Raw genomic sequence first — 12,659 nt, 5'->3', positions numbered from 1 at the left:
TTTCTCTTAAATATGATGTGATGGATGGTGGTTGATACCCATAAAGTGCCATAAATGGGGTCATTTTTGTTGCTGTATGGAAGGAAGTGTTATACCACCATTCAGCCAGAGGCAACCATTTGACCCATTGTGTCTGTTTATCAGATACAAAGCAACGAAGATATCCTTCCAAACATTTGTTTACTATCTCAGTTTGCCCATCAGATTGAGGATGATAAGATGAGCTATGAGCTAACTGAGTACCAAGACAAGAAAATAATTCTGTCCAAAAATTTCCAGTGAAAATGGGATCTCTGTCACTTACAATAATCTTTGGGTTTCCATGTAGCTTTTGAACTGTTTCCATAAATGCAGTAGAAACTGTACTGGCTTTAAATGGATGTGATAATGCACAAAAGTGTGCATACTTGGTAAGTCTGTCAACTACCACCATGATGACACTCTTTCCCTCAGACTTGGGTAAACCTGTGATAAAATCCATTGAAACCTCCTCCCAACGTTGGCTTGGAATGGATAAAGGTTGTAATAGACCCGGTGTCTTAATTGTTTCAACTTTATTTTGTTGGCAAACCAAACATTCCGCCACAAACTTTTGAATATCTGATTTAAGGCCATCCCAAAAAAATTCCTTCTTAACCCTGTGGTAAGTTTTTAAAAATCCTGAGTGCCCTCCTAAGGGAGAAGTGTGCAATTCCATAAGAATCTTTTGTTTTAGCTGGGAATTCTTACAGAGGTATAAGCGATCTTTGTACCATAACGAATCATTTTGCCAGCTAAATGTATCAGAAGTACTGGAATCTTGTTGTAGCTTTCGAATAAGTGCCCACACTTCTTCGTCATTCTTCCATTCCTCCTTTGCTTCGTTTATCCAATCTGGTTGGATAATAGAAATGGCACACAACAATGCTTCCACATCCTCATCCTTTCTTGAGAGTGCATCTGCCACCACATTTTGCTTCCCTTTTTTGTAGATGATTTCAAAGTCATAACCCAACATCTTTGTGACCCACTTTTGTTGCTCTTCAGAGGATAATCTTTGTTCTAAAAAGTATTTAAGGCTATCATGATCCGTTTTTACCTTGAAGTGTCTTCCCATTAGGTAGGGTCGCCATTTCTTAAGTGCATGGAGTATTGCCAACATTTCCTTCTCATAAATAGCTTTGCTTAAAAACTTTCCCTTGATTGGACGACTTTCAAAAGCAATGGGTCTTTCATCTTGCATTAGAACAGCACCAATTCCATTTCCTGAAGCATCACATTCCACAATAAAGGTTTTTGTGAAGTCCGGTGTAGCTAAGACCGGTGCTTGGCACATTGCCTCTTTAAGATGTTCAAAGGCCTTTGTTGCTTCCGGAGTCCATGAAAATGAATCTTTCTTCAATAATGTTGTTAGAGGTGCTGCTATTCTCCCATAATTCTTAACAAACTTGCGATAATACCCTGTCAACCCAAGAAATCCTCGCAGATGCTTTATGGATGTGGGGATTTTCCATTCCTTAATGGCTTTAATTTTGCTAGGGTCTACCTTAACTCCTTCATGAGATACAATATGACCCAAATATTCCACCTCCTGGACTCCAAAGAAACATTTGGATCTTTTTGCATATAATTGTTTCTCCTCCAATAGTTGTAGCACCTTGTCAACATGTTCAACATGATCCTTCCAAGACTTGCTGTAGATTAGTATATCATCAAAAAATACTAACACAAATTTTCTAAGGAATGGTTTGAAAATTGAATTCATCAAACCTTGAAATGTTGAAGGTGCATTGGTAAGGCCAAAAGGCATGACCAAAAATTCATAATGACCCTCATGAGTTCTAAATGCCGTTTTCGGAATGTCTTCAATCTTCATTCTGATTTGATGATATCCCGAACGAAGATCCAACTTGGTGAAGTAAATTGATCCATGCAATTCATCCAGTAATTCATCAATGACAGGAATGGGGAACTTATCTTTAATAGTGAGCTTGTTGAGCTCCCTATAATCTGGACACATGCGCCATGATCCATCCTTCTTGTGCACCAATACTACTGGAGCTGAGAAAGAACTTTGACTCGGTTGAATTATACCAGCCTCTAGCATTTCTGCAACCATACGTTCAATTTCACTTTTTTGGACATATGGATATCTGTACGGCCTGATGTTTGGAGGAACACTTCCTGGAATCAGATGAATAGCATGATCATGATCACGCATAGGTGGGAGACCTTTGGGAGTCTCAAATACCTTGGAATGATTGTCCAGGACTTTTTGGAGATCTGGAGAAATAGATGATTCCAATGTGGAAACATCTAGCGAACATAATTGTGCAATTACACCTCTTTGCTCCTTTTTTAGAAGCTTTGTCATGCCATTAGAGCTGATTATCTTTCCTGTTTCCCTGCAATACCCCTTAATTCAACTTCCTTTCCTTCCACAGAAAATTTCATGAAAAGTTCTTGAAAATTAAAAGCTATTGTACCCAAGGATTGTAGCCATTGGACTCCTAGTACAACATCAGCACCTCCCATTGGAATGGAAAGCATTGGGCTAGTCAATACATATTCTCCCATGGATAGCTTGATATTATGGCACTTTCCAGAACAATTTATTGTTCCTCCATTTGCAATCATCACTTGACACTCTGGTGCTGGATATAGGAAGCAATTCAATTCTTTTGCTACCCTACAATGAATAAAATTGTGGGTGCTTCCTGAATCAATCAACACTATTACCTTTTTCTTCTTGATTTGTCCTTCTATCTTGATGGTTTGAGGAGTGGTAATTCCCGCCAATGCATTACAAGATATGGTCGGATTTATTTGTTCTTCATCTAGGCTTTGTTCCTGGAATATATTCTCTTCTTTTGACCTTTCTTGCTCCTTTTCTTCTTCCTCTTCACAATCTATGTAGAATAATTTCTTCTCAGCACACTTATGACCTTTTGTGTATTTGCTATCACAATTGTAACAAAGCCCTTTTGCTCTTTTTTCTTCCAATTGTTGTGGTGTCAACCTTGTAGGTTGTGGAAGACTATGGGCAACAACACTTCCGTCTTTATAGTTGTGAATGGTATGCTTCCTAGTTGCCATAATTTTGCTTTCCATTTTTCTTGCTAACCTGAATGCCTTCTCTAATGAATCAGGTTCCCAAAGGCGCACATCATGTTGGATATTATCCTTTAAAGACCCTATGAACACATCAATCCTATGCTCCTCTGGAATATCTTTTACCCTTATGTTCAATTTTTGGAACTCCTCAATGTGCTCCATTATTGAACCCTTTTGTTTGAGACTTATCAATTGGCTAAAAAAAGTGTTGCTTTTTGTATCCTCATAATGTGCTATCAATTCTTCCGTAAAAATTGCCCAAGTGATAAATTTTTTACGAGAACAAAGCCATTGATACCATACAAACTGATTTGGTTCCAAATATAAAGTTTCCATACGTACCTTTTGTGTGTTTTGCACATTATTGAGATCGAAGAATTGCTCCATCTGTAATATCCATGTGGCGGGATCCTTGCCATCAAACTTCCTCATATCGATTTTTGGAATGTGGTGATTCTTCGATCCAACATTAGCATCTATGGAATCATGATTAACATTTCTTTTGTTCTCATCATGAGTTTCCTTTACTACCTTTTCACCATTAGTAAGTATTTCTTGTAGAAAATTAGTCAAATCTGTCTTCAAATCTGCCATGCCTGTCTTCAAATTTGTGTTCAAATCTATCTTCAAATTGTCCATCTTAGCTTCCATGCCATTCATCTTAGCTTCCACACCATTTATCTTAGCTTCCACACCATTTATCTTAGCATCTGTTAACTTTTGTGAGCGTGACATTTGTTGCACTTGTTCTTGTAATTTTGATATATCATGTAGCATTTCTTCCTCTTCTTCATGAGTCATGCTAGAGCTTTCAGGTTCCTTACTAGGTGTTTGCATTTTCTTTCCTCGGGGCATCAGTTACCGATAATAATGCTCTACTATGCCCTTTGAATTCCTTCAAAATAAATTTTCAAACCAAGCTTAAGCAAAAATTTAAAAAATCTACACACCTTTTTTCACTTTGTAGGAGCTCGATATTGCCTCTGATGTATCTCTGTACTTTCCAGTCATCTAGTTCTAAACTTTTGACCTGTAGTAGCTCTCTGTGTCCTCTTTCCAATGCCACAAGTCTGACGCAAATTGGATTCTCCAAGGAAGAGTTATGTGAAATCTGCCACAGTGACTTGATTATAGACTAGTTCAGTAGAGCTAACGTGTATGACGTGCCTCGAGTCACCGTTTTGACCTTTGGATCTAAAAAACATCCACAAGAAACTACAGTCCGTCCTCTTTCTGTACCTTTTGACGAAATTTCAATCCGATCCTCAGAGAGAAAGTTATGACGATTTTCCCCAGGTCACCTGTTTTGAATGTAATTCAGGAGTCTGCAAAAAGACCAACTTCCTCAGATCATATCTCCGAAAATATAGCGTTAAAAGCTCTGAAATTCAGACCCAAGGTTCAGCGCCAATTCTTCTCAAATGGGTTTTTTTTTCGACTTCTGAAACATCACAGAACAAAAGTTATAGCGAAAATTCCACGATGACCTGTTTGGAGCAGCGAAACCCTAGAATCCAAAGCTCTGATACCAAATGTTATGAAACCAGCTCAAGAAAAGATAGAAAAGATAGATCAACGCCTTAGAATTCAGCCTCTTCGAGGGGGAAACCTCCTTTACATTACATAAATGAACAATTCTTGGATGATACAAATGACAAAACCTCCTTTCTATATATAGGAGTCTAAGGAGTCACAATATAATCCAGCCGACCTAACAATAATAATATAAAGCCACAAAATAACAATAGAGGGATTCTATGGGGCACAAAATAATAATATGGGGGTAATATGGGCACAACAATATAAATAAGGGGTATAACTACAATAGTAATGGGGTAATCACTAGTATTATAGGGACCCAACAGACTCGCCTACCCCACCAGAGCGAGAGTCAATGAAAGACAACCACTCAAAGATGGCAAATCCCACAATGCCTCATGCAGATACTCAAGGTAAGGAAGCTTCTACCTCCGACAAGAAAAAAGAAATAATATGGAACACTCAAGTCATGCAGATGAAGATACCACATTCAAATGTCAGTCTAGAAGAGGAGCTGATTGAAGAATCAAACTATCCACAGTTCATGGAGGAAGAAACACAAGCAATAGATATTAGGGAATTGGACATCCCAGGTCTAGAGAAAGCTTGCACAACAAATAATTTTGACAACATTCCAACGAGACAACTTAAGAATCTGGAATAAGTCCTATCTCGAGCGCAGCGGCAAAAATATTTAGGTATACAGGCTGGAGGCCCCTGGGATGGAAGATTCATACCCAAAGATATCAAAAAGCAGGGAAGGAAAACTAATCTACGTAGAACAATTAGAATAGGACAAATGCTAGTGGATTCCGACAGGTATTCCAAGTTAAGGAAGTACTACAACTCCTAAAACACTCCTTCCCAATCAAATTAACCACTTGGAATATAAGAGGGCTTAATAGCCCAAGGAAAACTCGAATTCTTAAAAGCATGATAAAGCAAGAAAATCCTCAAGTCCTGTTCTTGCAAGAGACCAAATGTAATTCTAGTGCATTAGATAGATTTGCTACTAAAATTTGGCCAAGGAGTCTTAATATAGATGTGGATGCGGATGGAGCCTCTGGAGGCCTAGCGATCATCTGGGATTCAAGAGCTATCAGGCTCAACAATTTCCATGCACACAGGAATTTCCTTCAAGCAATCATTCACATCATAGGCACAAATATACACGGGCTCTTAACTAATGTATATTTTCCATAGGAGGCATCCCTTAAAGTGGGTATCCTAAACTCTCTCTCTAAAATTAACCATAACAGATCACTCCCTCCATGGATTGCTGGAGAAGACTTCAATATGATTACAAGACTGGAAGAAAAAAGAGGAGGAAGATGCAGAGGAAGTCAGGAAGGGTCACTCCTAAAGGACTTCATTCAAACTAACTGGCTCATCGACCTTCCTTTCAATAATGGCATATTTACCTGGAATAATAGAAGAGCAGGGAACCAATAGATAGCTTCTCGGCTGGATAGGTTTTTTCTCTCAGACAATGCTATTCATCTCGGTGGAGACTTCGCAGCTTCCATCCTGCCATTCTCTGGATCTGATCACTGGCCCATTTCCCTCCAATGGTCTCGTCTGGGAAACAAGCTCCGCTGGCCATTTCGCTTTGAGGCCTTTTGGGGTTCCCATCCGAACTTCCATAAATTAATCAGTACAAAATGGAACAATTACTCTCCTCCTCCAGGCTCAAAAATGTTTCAATTCCAGCAAAAGCCCAAGCATCTAAAAGGCAAGATTAAGCATTGGAATCATACAACTTTCGGCAATATCTTTTAGGATAAAGCTGACCTCGAGCTAGACATGAAGCAGCTATAGCAGAGGATTATTATTGATGGCCATTTAGAGGACCTATTAGAATAACAAAAAACTCTTGAAACGCAACTAGCAGAAAGGGATAAGCAAGAAGAGACGCTGTGGAGGCAAAAATCAAGAGTCAGATGGCTTAAAGATGGAGAGAAAAACACTAAATTCTTTCATCACACTACAATCCAGTGCAGAATGCATAATAATATAACTCATATTCAAAACGAGAAGGGAATCAAAGTGGAAAAGCATGAAGAAATTGAAAGTGCAATATTAAATTATTTCAAGCAGATGCACCGAGAGCCAAACGGTGACAAATCACAGGCTATAGAGAAAATTACTCGAAATATTCCCAAACTTATCTCAAAAGAGCATAACCAATTGCTTCTCAAGCCTGTTGACCTTCAAGAGGTGGAACTGGTAGTGCGACAACTGAAAGTAGGCAAAGCCCCATGCCTGGATGGATTTACCTCTATTTTTTTCCATCATTTCTAGGATCTGATCAAGATGGAATTCTGGCAAGTGGTGGAGGAGTCTCGATCTTTGAGATGGATGTTTCCAGGGGTGAATGCTACTTTCATAGCCCTAGTTCCCAAGGTGGATCTGCCAAGCTCACCTGACAAGTACAGATCGATAGCACTATGCAACATAATCTATAAGATTGTATCTAAAACCATCGCCTCTAGGCTCAAACGTTTGCTTCCTCTCATCATCTCGCCCAAGCAATCTAGATATGTTGAGGGGAGGCAGATCATGGATGGGATCATCCTGACTCATGAAATAATTCACTCTCTAAAGATCTCTAAGAAGCCAGGTATGCTCTTCAAACTATATCTTTCAAAGGCTTTTGATAGCCTAAGTTGGATGTATATTGAAAAAGTTCTAATTTCTTTTGGATTTTCTACTCCCTGAGTTCGATGGATTATGAGCTTCATCTCCTCCTCTTTTTTCTCAGTTTTAACCAATGGTATACCCTCTTCTACCTTTCATCCTACTCGGGGCATCAGGCAAGGAGACCCCCTCTCCCCTTATCTGTTTGTTATCATGGCTGAGGGATTAGGTCAAAGTATTAGGTCGGCTCAGCAGTCCAAGTGTCTCAAAGGCCTTTCCTTTCATAATTCGCCTGCTTTCACTCACTAGTAATTTTTAGATGACAACATGCTTTTCGGGCATCCTTCGGTCCAGGAAGCTTGTCATCTCAACACCCTTTTGACAGACTTTTCGAAAGCCTCTGGAGCCTCTATAACTCAGACAACTATAATCTGCATTCTGAGATTCTCATGAGCTAAACCCCCTTCCACTTATTTAGGTGCTCCTCTGTTTTCCTCAGCCCTAAAGCACTCTTCCTGGAAAATCCTTTTAGAAAATCTAGAGGCGCGACTCTCCTCTTGGACTCACAGATCTCTTAATATGGAAAGCTGACTTTTCATCATAAAATTAGTTCTTCAAGCCATGCCTTTATACCTCTTCTCCATCCTTGCTGCTCCCAAATGGGTTCTTTAAGAAATCAAAATTCTCCAAGGATCGTTTCTATGGGGCAGTAGTGGCCACAGGCACAAGTGGGCTCTGGTTAAATGGGAAATGGCATGTCTACCAAAGAAAGGAGGTGGTATTGGTTTGAGGGACTCCTCTCACACCAATGAAGTCATGGGAGCTCGAATCTGGTGGAAATGGATAACTGAACCTCTCACCCCTTGGGCCTCGTTATGGATAGCTAAATATGAAAGAAACTACCCAATGGAGGAACTAATTAGAATATCAGAGGTCAGCACAGGTTCAATCATGTGGAACTCAACCAAGCAGCATAATAATCTCATTCAACAGCATAGCTTTTGGGAAGTGAAGAATGGTAGCAATGCAAGGTTTTTGGAAGATTCTTGGCAGCAGATGCCCAAACTCAAGGACCAACTCCCTCTTGGTCTTCATCTGGAGCAGGTTATGTAACCTCATGACATAGTGGGAAACTTCTGGAGAAATTCATCAAACCAAGATTACAGAGAATGGCTCAAGGTGACTCAAATCTTAAGACAGGGGATGACGCAAGCCCAACAAATTCTGGAAACATAATTAATGAATAGAAGAATTCAATATTCTGAGGAAAAGGATATTCTTAGGTGGGGTTATGAAGAAAAGGGCACCTTTTCTACGTGACAGGCCTACAACATCCTGATCAAGGAACACATGGTGATAGATCCGCTCTGGAATAAAATATGGGACCCCTCCATATGGCCAAAAATCTCCACCTTTCTTTAGCTCCTCTACCACATCAATATTCTCACGTGGGACAATCTGAAAAAAAGAAATTTCCATGGACCTTCCATCTGTCCCAACTGTAAACAAAATGAGGAAACCATAAAGCTTCTCATGCATTCCTATCCACTGGCACACAAGCTTTGGCAAAAGATCAGTTTCCATTGCCAAAAGGAAGGAAGATCTAACGGAGATATCACTGCTACTATGCGCAACTGGGACCACAACCCCTATCAAAGTAAGATCTTAAATTTTCTCTGGAAGCTCATTCCAAGCTTTATAATGTGGGCATTATGGAAGGAGAGAAACGGTAAAATATTCAAGAATCACACTAGATCGCTGGAAGATATCTGGAAAATAATGAGCCAAAACATTGAAGAAACCATATCTCTCAAGACCTGGCACCAAGAGGATCTCCCAACCATCCCCCAAGAACAATCAATACGGGATAATTGGAATTTCCAATGGAAGCGAGAACAGCTCATCAAAGGAACAAAGCCTCCGAGGAGCCACTCACCTGAGAAATGGCTACCTCCCCCCATGCATATGTACCAGCTAAATTTTGATGGGGCCTCAAAAGGCAACCCAGGGAATTCTGGCTTTGGAGGGATCTTCAGAGATCATAAGGGAGCTCCTAACTTAACTTTCTTAGGTTCAAGAGGGTGGGATACCAATAACTCAGCAGAATTGGAGGGCCTTTGGCAAGGGCTAATTCTAGCACAAGGCAAGGGTCTCTTTCCTCTTTTAATAGAGGGAGACTCCCAAATCATCATCAAAATGGTCTCAAGAATCCTACAGGGCCCCCCTCCTGCAAATTAAGTAACAGTTGGAGAATGGCAAGAAGGCTACAATCTATTGAATGCTGGTTTTCCTCCCATAGGGCAGTCACCTTGAAACACATCTGCAAAGAAGGGAACAAAGTCGTGGATTTACTGGCTAATATGGAGGTTGACTACGAGATGTATATACATGTTGGATCAATTTCTAGCTTAGCCTCTAAATCTCAACTCTTAGATTATAACAATCTAGTGCAGAAGGAAATGCCTCAGATAGAAGAAGCACCCCCGGATGCGGGTGACACAAACGAATTAAATGATATTCATGACAGATTGTAAGACCAAGTACTACCAGCTGCAGGGCAGCGTGGCTTCCCAGGTTCTCACCTCACGCAATAGGGATAGCATTACTAAGGATGGATATTACAGGATTTTTGCATTAATGGAGCGCATTGTTCAAAGAAAAATTGTGGTTGTTATAATCATGGCGATCTTGTTTGTTCTCTTCAAACCTCACATTGAGTCTTATTGTTCTGAGCCTTGGTTTGATGTTGTTTTTGGTGACATGCATAACTCTGCAAACAGAGGCAAGCTCCAGGCTGGCTCTGTATTTTTCTGGAGGAGGTACTATTATGCTAAGGTTCCCCATGGTAGGATTAGCACAACTTTAAGGGTTAAGCTTTCTAAAGCTCTTGAATTTAGAACTGGACGAGTTTGTTCTCCATCTCAGGCATTCTCTGTGTATTTGATTCGGTCTCTGTGTCAATCATTTTATCCCCATATCGTTGTCTCTGGTTTCTCTGTGCCTTACCCTTCGCTCTTCATAATGGTTCGCCAGGGTGGGAGGAATATTTCTAGGGGGCAACGTGGAAGCGGCAAACATCCGACCACTAGTCATTCTGTGGATGAGGGAAGCCAGGAGAATTGGATGAATGATAAGTTTGGTCAGGATGAAACTCCCAGAATCATTCCACCTCTTGAAGACATAAATCCAGTGGCCAGGGAAGGGACTTTTGGAGCTACAAGTAATTCCTTGGAGAACCCAGCAAGTGAGACGAATGGCAATGAAAATTTGAGGATTGACAGTGCGTGTCTGGTAGTGGAGAAGACTCCTGGTGAGGATGTGGAAGTTTAACGCCATCTGGGTCTGTTTTTTCTCCCTTTTTGGTTTTGATATCGCTCAGATGACTACTTCCAAGAAACTTTGTTTATAGTCAAGGTTCAACATCTTCAACCTGTTGTTTTTGTTTCCCTTCAGGGCAGTCATTGTTTAATTATTGTCTGGTTTGCCAAGTACTTAGGCGTTTTTGTTGTCATGTTTCTACCTACATTCTACGGGTCTATCTTTGGGTTCTATATCTGTCTTCTCGCACTTTGTAACTTGTCTCCCCAGGTTCCTTCTGTACTGGGACAATTCTACTGTGTTGAGTGCTCTCGGGTTATGTTCTCTGAGGCCTCAACTCCTTGTAAAATTATTCCTCTTTTCAGTTAATAGATTTTAGTCTTTGTAGAGAAAAAAAAAAACCTTCCACAACCTACAAGGTTGACACCATAACAACAGGAAGAAAAAATAACAAAAGTGCTTTATTACAGTTGTGATAGAAAATACACTAAAGGTCATAAGTGTGCTGAGAAGAAATTATTTTACATAGATTGGGAAGAGGAGGAAGTAAATGACCAAGAAATGTGAAAAGAATAGGATATACATGAGGAAACAACCCTAGATAAAGAAGAAATGAGTCTAACCATATCTTGTAATGCATTGGTAGGCATTATCACTCGTGAAACTCTCAAGATAGAAGGACATATCAAGAAGAAAAAGGTAATAGTGTTGATTGATTATGGTAGTATCCATAATTTTATTCATTATAAGATAGCCAAGGAATTGAATTTCTTCCTATATCTAGCACCAGAGTGTCAAGGGATGGTTGCAAATGGAGGAACCATAAATTTATCTAGAAGGTGCCATAATATCAATCTATCCATGGGAGAATATGTAATGAATAGTTCAATGCTTTCCATTCCAATGGGTGGTAGTGATGTTGTACTAGGAGTCAAATGGCTACAATCTTTGGATATGATAGCCTTTAATTTTCAAGAGCTTTTCCTGAATTTTTTTTGGGAAGGAAAAGAAGTTGAGTTAAGGGGTATCGCAGGGAAACTGGGAAAGATAGCTTGAAAAATATTCTAAACAGAGAACAACGGGGCGTAATTGCATATGAATGTTCACTAGAGGTTCCCACATCAAAATAATTTATTTCTCCATATCTCCAAAACATTTTGGACAATAATTCCAAGGAATTTGAGAATCCCAAAGGTCACCCAACTATTTGTGATCATGATCATGCCATTCATTTGCTTCTAGAAAGTGTTCCCCCAAACATCAGGCCTTACAGACATCCATATGCCCAAAAGACTGAAATTGAACATATGGTTGGAGAAATGATACAGGTTGGTATAATTAGACGTAGTCAAAGTTATTTCACTCTCCAATGGTATTGGTACACAATAAGTATGGATCATGTCTCATGTGTCCAAATTATAGGGAGCTCAACATGATTATTATTAAAGATAAATTTCCCATTCCCGTCATTAATGAATTATTGTATAAATTACATGGAGCAAGTTACTTCACCAAGTTGGATCTTCATTTAGGATATTATCAAATCAGAATGAAGACTTAAGATATTTGAAAAATAGCATTTAGAACTCATGAGTGTTATTATGAATTTTTGGTCATGCCTTTTGGCCTTACCAATGCACCTTCTGGATTTCAAGGTTTGATGAATTCCATTTTTAGGCACTTTCTTAGAAAATTTGTGTTAGTACTTTTGGATGATATACTAATCTACAACAAGTCTTGGAAGGATCATGTTCAACATGTTGACAGGGTGCTCAAACTATTTGAGCAGAGACAATTATATGCAAAAATATCTAAATGTTTCTTTGGATTACAAGAGGTGGAATATTTGGGTCATATTGTATCTTAAGAAGTTGTTAAGTTAGACCCTAGAAAAATTAAATTCATTAAGGAATGGAAAATTACCACATCAATAAACCATCTGCGAGGATTTCTTTGGTTGACAGGGTATTACTACAAGTTTGTTAAGGATTACGGGAGAATAGCAACACCTCTAACAAATTTACTAAAGAAAGATGCACTTTCTTGGACTCCAGAAGTACTGAAGGTCTTTG

Source organism: Pinus tabuliformis, chromosome X (assembly GCF_031772625.1).
Source record: "Pinus tabuliformis cultivar Carrire ecotype Pingquan chromosome X, CPIR1, whole genome shotgun sequence".
In the NCBI taxonomy this organism is placed as follows: Eukaryota; Viridiplantae; Streptophyta; class Pinopsida; order Pinales; family Pinaceae; genus Pinus; species Pinus tabuliformis.
The sequence above is the reverse complement of the archived record's forward strand: the minus strand, read 5'-3'. Positions refer to the sequence as shown.